Below are 7,096 nucleotides of genomic sequence, written 5' to 3'. Positions count from 1 at the left end.
CAGCTGCTCCTGCACGTGTGTCTCCTGGGACTCTGTTCATGTGTTAGTGTGTCTCCCGGGACGTCTCTTGGTGTCTTTGTGTCTGTGTACATTATATATGTGTCTTCGTGCGTGTGTTTGCATGTGTCTGGGTGTGTGACAGGTGTGTGATGGGGGCTGTCAGCCTCTCCTGTCATGCCAGAGGCTGAGCAAAGGCGGGGAGGGCGGAAGTGGCCGCAGGGGAGTGTATGGAGACCAGGCAAAGGGTCTGGCCCCTCCAACGCAGTCTGTCTCTTGTTTTCTTCTGCCCTTTCTTCCATCCCCACCCTGAGCTCTACCTTTTGGCTCATCTCTGAAGGCCATGGCAGCAGGCTCTGAGCAGGAGTGAAGAAGACTCATGGTAAGGGGTCCCCAGCCCTCAGCATCCTCCCACTTGGCAGGCTTCCCCCTCTGCCCCCCCATTTCAGGCCCTCTCAGTCTGACTTGGGAGTTACAGGCCCCACCCTTGGGCAGCTTCCAGTCTAACAGAAGGGAAGGACAGCAAATAATCCCAGTGAATCCTCAAAGTCAAGAATGTTCGATTCAGTTGCCAGCAGGTTGGGGCCCAGGAGGTCATGCACAAGGATCCCCGCCTTTACCATCCTCTCTCTCTGTGCCCTTGCGACACCCTCCTCTCCCCTCCCAGTGCCATTGTGGGCCCGCCCACTGACCTCACCGGCTTTCTGCTTCTCCCAGGGTGGGGAAGCTGGAGGAAGAATCAGCCTCTGAGAGTATCCTCCCAGGAGCAGCCTCTCTCCAGGCCAGGCTTCCCCAGTCTGGCCTGGCTCCTCCATTCTCTCAAGGACGCCCTGCCCTTCCAGCCCATTTCTATTGTGCAAGTGAAGGTGACTTTCCAAAGCGCAAGTCTGGCCCCATCCCTTCACCACTTATATTCTCCGTGGCTCCCCACTACCTGTAGGAGAAGATCCAAGTGCTCCAAGGTGTGGACTGCCCTTGGTTGACCTCTCAAGCTCCCCTTCCCAGACCTAACCTCCAGCCTCATCTCCAGCCCTTTGAACACAAGCTCCAGAGCTTTGTTCCCCCTGGGCCAGGCCCCCAGCCCTGACCTGCTCAGCAATATTCTTCTTTCCCTTGAGCCCTTGGGGAAAAAAACTGGCCCCTTGGACCCTGTTGTGGGTGCTGTGTCAGTTCAGAGAGCCCCCGGCCTCGGTGATCACTAAGGGTCTCTCAGGAAAACGCAGGGTTGGGAAGGCAGAAACAGGGCTCTCCTTTTCCAGTGCCCACCGCCTGGCCTGACGCGGCAGACCAGCAGGCAGTTTTAGGAGAGGGCCTCTCAGTCTGCGCTCCCTCCTGCCCCACGCACAAATATACACCAACAGGGAGGGCAGGTGCCAGTAGACTTATTCACCAGTAGACTTTGTTGACTGAACCCCACAGTGTGCTGGTGCCTACCTGGGTAGTTTACCCTGCCACCAAACCCTTGGGGGGAAGGGCCCTCCATCCTCATTTGTACAAAAGAGAAAGCTGAGATTTGGGGAGAATTGGGCACTGCCCCATTCGGACCCAGCAGTGGCCTCAGGGCCTATGTCTTTGACCCTATGTTGCAGGAGGCTGGCAGGGGAGAATGGTACCTAGGCACCCAGAGGAGGCTCCCCAATGGTTGTCCAGCCCTGCCTGACCCTTCATGGGGACAGGAGGTGGAGGGCTCCTGGGACAGAGGCCTCTAGAGTGTTCCTCTACCAGATTCCTGAGGTGCGAGAGCTTCCTTCCAGGAATTACTCCGCCTGCCCCCACCCAGCTGGACTTCCTGTCTGTGGCCCACAGCCACATCGTTTTCCTCATCAGAGATGGGAGTGTGGGAGGCCCGGCCCGTGGCCAGCCTAGGTAGTGCCCCGCCTCCCCTCTCGTATGGGCAGCTGGAGCCTCTTTTTTCATAAAAAGAAGGCCCCGGGTCGCACCTTCCTGCCGAGCCTCTCCAGCACCTTGCCCCCAAATGACACCCAAAGGATCATAATTGGCCCCTTTCCCAGAACTCTGCACCAACACTGTCCCACTTGCATCCCCTTCTCCAGTGTGATGTTATTAAGGTTCCCAGCAGGAACATCGGGAAGACTTCTTGGAGGAGGTGACCCCTGATCTGAGCCCTGAAGGACTGCTGAGTTGTCCTTGTGGAGGAGTGGGAAGGACATTCCAGGAGGAGGAAACAGTGCAGATAAAGGCAAGGAGGGCAGGGTTCTGTGAGGGTACACAAAAGGACCAAGACTCTAAGGGAACAGGACGTGCTGGGGGGAGATAATACCATGTCAGCCATCTTAAGTTGGAGGAGACTGGAGCTGCCCCCTCCCCTGATATCTATTTTCTTGTTCTTAACAATACAATCTTCTCTTTTTAGCCATGCACGTGGCCACCCAGCGTAAAGAAGAGATTTCCCAGCTTTCCTTGCTGCTAGGTGTAGCCACATGACTAAGTTCTGGCTCATGAGACAGAAGCAGAAGTGCTATATGGTGTCTTCCAGGCTTTAAATGCTGGTGGGTACCTGTTGTTCCTTGTTCCTCATTCTGCTTTTCTCCATCCCACTGTCTGGAATGTTGATGGGATGACTGGAGTGCAAACCACCATTTCGGAACATAAGGTTGAGGAACACGCCCCAGCGGTAGCAGAATAGTGACCTTCAGAGAGATGGGCACTTGAGCAGTATTCCCATGCCAGCCTCGGGCTGTGTACATCCAGACGTTTAATGCAGAAGAAAGAAACCCTTTTGTGGAGGACACTGTATTTTCAGGCTCTGTTACTCAGAGCAGGATGTAATCCCATCTGATTCGCCCCCAAAGAGAAATGTTGACTAGGCAGTTGGTATATGGATCTGGAGCTCAGAGCAGAGTTCTGGGTTGCGGGTAGAAATTTGGCAGTCACCCTCATGCAGATGGTAATTGAAGCCACAAGAGTGGATGAGATCACCCAGGCAGGGTGTGCAATGTAAAAGAGAAGGGTAGAGGGCTTCCCAGAAGGCGGCCCACCCCACCCTTTTGCCCACAAAAGATGATTCTGGCTTTGCCACTCAGTTCACCGCCCCCCCCCCCGCAACATCATATGAGGAAGGTTCTGCCTCCCTGCAACACTTTTTGGTTTTTATGATGCAGAATCAGGATGGAGGGAGGCTAGAGGAAAGACAAGAAGTGTATGGATGGGGGCGTGATTGTCTTGAGTTTTTCAAGTTTTTGCCAGTGTGTGACAAAGTGTGTGGAAGAAGAAAGGAAGGGGTTTTATAATGTGTTGCTATCATCTAAGTATCCCTTTCATGGTATTCAAGAAAACACACACAGCTTGAAATTTGTTGAAGTGACTTTTTGGTTGTGAAACTGGACCTCTTCTGTCATAACATCACCCAGAGATTGGCCCATTTGGATAATGCCTTTAGAAGGGTTACACGAGTATCAAAACCCACTAGAGGGCGCCTGGGTGGCTCAGATGGTTAAGCGTCTGTCTTCGGCTCAGGTCATGATCCCAGGGTCCTGGGATCGAGTCCCGCATCGGGCTCCCTGCTCCTTGGGAGCCTGCTTCTCCCTCTGCTTCTCTCTCTCTCTCTCTCTACCCCCCTCTCTCTCCTCCTCTCTCATGAATAAATAAATAAAATCTTAAAAAACAAAAAACAAAAAACAAAACCCACTAGAGCAGTGTAGGTAAAGGAGAAGCTTGTGCCAAGGACACAGGGTTTGTATGTTATAGAATCCAGGAGCAGTAAAGGGTGCATCTGGGCCTCATGTGGGCCTGGAACAAGGAACTGGAAATATGTCAGTAGCCAGGGAGCTGTCACTGTCCACGTTCCTCCCTCTGTTGCTACAAGGACTCCCCTCTCTGCTGCCCTCTGCATATCTGCTAGATTCTTCTCTTGTTGCAGATTGTTTTTTAAAAAATAATTAATAGATTTTAGTTACTTTTTTATTTATTTTTATTTATTTTTTATTTTTTAAAAGATTTTATTTATTTATTCATGAGAGACAGAGGGAGAGAGAGAGAGAGAAGCAGAGAGAGAAGCAGGCTCCCAAGGAGCAGGGAGCCCAATGCGGGACTCGACTCCAGGACCCTGGGATCATGACCTGAGCTGAAGGCAAACGCTTAACCATCTGAGCCACCCAGGTGCCCAGATTTTAGTTACTTTTTAAAAAAAGATTTTATTTATTTATTTGATAGAGACACAGCAAAAGAGGGAACACAAGCAGGGGGAGTGGGAGAGGGAGAAGCAGGCTCCCCGCTGAGCAGGAAGCCCAATGCGGGGCTAGATCCCAGGACCCTGGGATCATGACCTGAGCCGAAGGCAGACGCTCAACTGACTGAGCCACCCAGGCACCCTTGACTGTTTCTTAATAACAACATTTTCTTGCTTCATATCTTCTACTAATTTTTTTATCATATGCCAGACATTTTGTTATTAAAGTTTTTACTGAAAAACTGAAGTACATAATATTTACCTCTAGAAAAGTGTACCCTTTCTTTTATCAGGCCATTAAATTAGGGATCTAAGTAATTCTTTTTTTTTTTAAAAGATTTTATTTATTTATTTGACAGAGAGAGACACAGTGAGAGAGGGAACACAAGCAGGGGGAGTGGAAGAGGGAGAAGCAGGCTTCCCGCTGAGCAGGGAGCCCGATGCAGGGCTTGATTCCAGGACCCTGGGATCATGACCCGAGCCGAAGGCAGATGCATAACGACTGAGCCAACCAGGTGCCCCTTTAGTTACGTTTTTTAAAAAATATTTTTATTTATTCATTTGAGAGAAAGCATGAGCAGGAGGAGGGGCAGACGGAGAAGCAGACTCCCCACTGAGCTGGGAGCCCAATGTGGGGCTTGATCCCAGGACGTGGAGATCATAACCTGAGCAAGAGGCAGACGGTTAACTGTCTGAACCACCCAGGTGCCCGATTTTAGTTATGTTTTCATTGAAGTATGTTGACACACAGTGTTACATGAGTTTCAGGCATGCAACATAGTGATTTGACAAGTCTATACATTATGCTATGGTCGCCACACAAGGCTATTACCATACCCCTGACCATATTCCCTATGCCGTAGCTTTCATCCCTGTGACTTATCCATTCCATAACTGGAAGCCTGGACCTCCTACTCCCACTTACTCCTTTTTGCCTATCCCCCACCCAGTAGATTTTATTTATTTATTTTGGGGGGGCAGAGGGAGACTGAGAAAGAACCTTAAGTAGGCTCTATGCCCAGCCCAGAACCTGATGCGGAGCTCGATCTCACAACCCTGAGGTCACAACCTGAGCCAAAATCAAGAGTCGAATGCTTAACCACTGAGCCACTCAGACGCCCCCCAATAGATTTTGTTTTTAAAAATAGTTTTAGGAGCACCCAGATGGCTCAGTCGTTAAGCGTCTGCCTTCGGCTCAGGTCATGATCCCAGGGTCCTAGGATCGAGCCCCGCATCGGGCTCCCTGCTCAGTGGGGAGCCTGCTTCTCCCTCTCCCACTCCCCCTGCTTGTGTTCCTGCTCTCGCTATGTCTCTCTCTGTCAAATAAATAAATAAAATATTTAAAAAATAGTTTTAAATCTACAAAAATATTGAGCAGATAGTACAGAGTTCCCATGTATCCTTTCCTTGCACAGTTTCCCCTGTATTAACATCTTGGTTCAGTATTGTGTATTTGTTACAATTACTGAACCAACATTGATACTTTATTAACTAAAGTCCACAGTTAATATTAAGGCTCACTGTTTGTGTTGTACATATATAGGTTTTGAAAAATACATAATATCATGTATTCATCATTACAGTATCATACAGAAGAGTCTCTCTGCAGCAAAAATCCCCTGTCTTCCACTTATTTATCTGTTGAGTGCCTGGCAACCATAGGCAAAAAAATTTTGCCTTTTCCAGAATGTCAAATAGTTGGAATCATACAGAAGGTAGTCTTTTTTTTTTCCCCCCAAAGATTTTATTTATTCATTTGAGAGAGAGAGAGAGGAGGGGCAGGGGGGAGGTAGAGAAAGGATCTGAAGCCGACTCCGCACTGAGTGTGGAGCCGGCGCTGGGCTCGATCCCACAACTGTGAGATCATGACCTGAGCCAAAACTGAGAGTCAGACACTCAGCTAACTGAGCCACCCAGGCATCCTCAGAAGATAGTCTTTTCAGACTGACTTCTTTCACTTGGTCATATGCGTTTAAGTTTCCTCCGTGTCTTTTCATGGTTTGAAAGCTCATTTCTTTTTGTCACTAAATAATATTCTCTTGTATGCATGTAACAGTTTATTTATCCATTTACTCATTGAAGGACATCTTGGTTGCTTCCAGTTTTTGGTGATTATAATTTAAGCTGCTATAAACATTTGTAGACAGAGTTTTGTGTAGACATGTTTTCAACACAATTGGGTAAATATCTTGGAGTGTGACTGCTGGATCATATGGTAAGATTATGTTTAACTTTGTAGGAAACCCACCAAACTGTCTTCCAAAGTAGCTGTACCACTTTGCATTCCCACCAGCAAAGAATGGAGGTTCCTATTGCTCTACATCCTCGCCAGCATTTGATGTTGTCAGTGTTCTGGATTTTGGCCATTCTGATAGGCATGTAGTGATATCTCATTGTTGTTTTAATTTGCAATTTCCCCATGACATATGATGTTGAGCATCTTTTCACATGGTTACTTGCTGGCTATGTATCTTTGGTGACATATTTGTTCAGATCCTTTGTGCATTTTTAAAAGACTTTTTAAATTTTAAGTAATCTCTGCACCCAACGTGAGGCTCAAACTCACAACCCCGAGATCAAGAGTTGCGTGCTCCACTGACAGCCAACTAGACACTCCTCTTTGTGCATTTTTTACTGGGGTTGTTTGATTTCTTATTGTTGAGTTGTAAGACTTCTTTGTATATTTTGGATATAAGTCCTTTATCAGATACATGTTTTGCAAATATTTTCTCCCAGTCTGTGGCTTGTCTTTTCATTCTCTTAACAGATTGCCTGTTATTTTTCTTCTCCATGCATGTGAGCATTCCTGGATGTATCTGCCCTTCATTTCAGCTAGAAGCAGAAGCCTAACGGTGTCGCTTAGTCCCAGTTCCAGGGTTTTGAGAGACACTATTATTTGACAGTCTGGTA

The sequence above is a fragment of the Callorhinus ursinus genome, unplaced genomic scaffold (genome assembly GCF_003265705.2).
Source record: "Callorhinus ursinus isolate GAN/ISIS: 27379988/994484 unplaced genomic scaffold, GSC_fseal_2.0 scaffold29, whole genome shotgun sequence".
Lineage (NCBI taxonomy): Eukaryota > Metazoa > Chordata > Mammalia > Carnivora > Otariidae > Callorhinus > Callorhinus ursinus.
Note: the sequence above shows the minus strand (reverse complement) of the source record.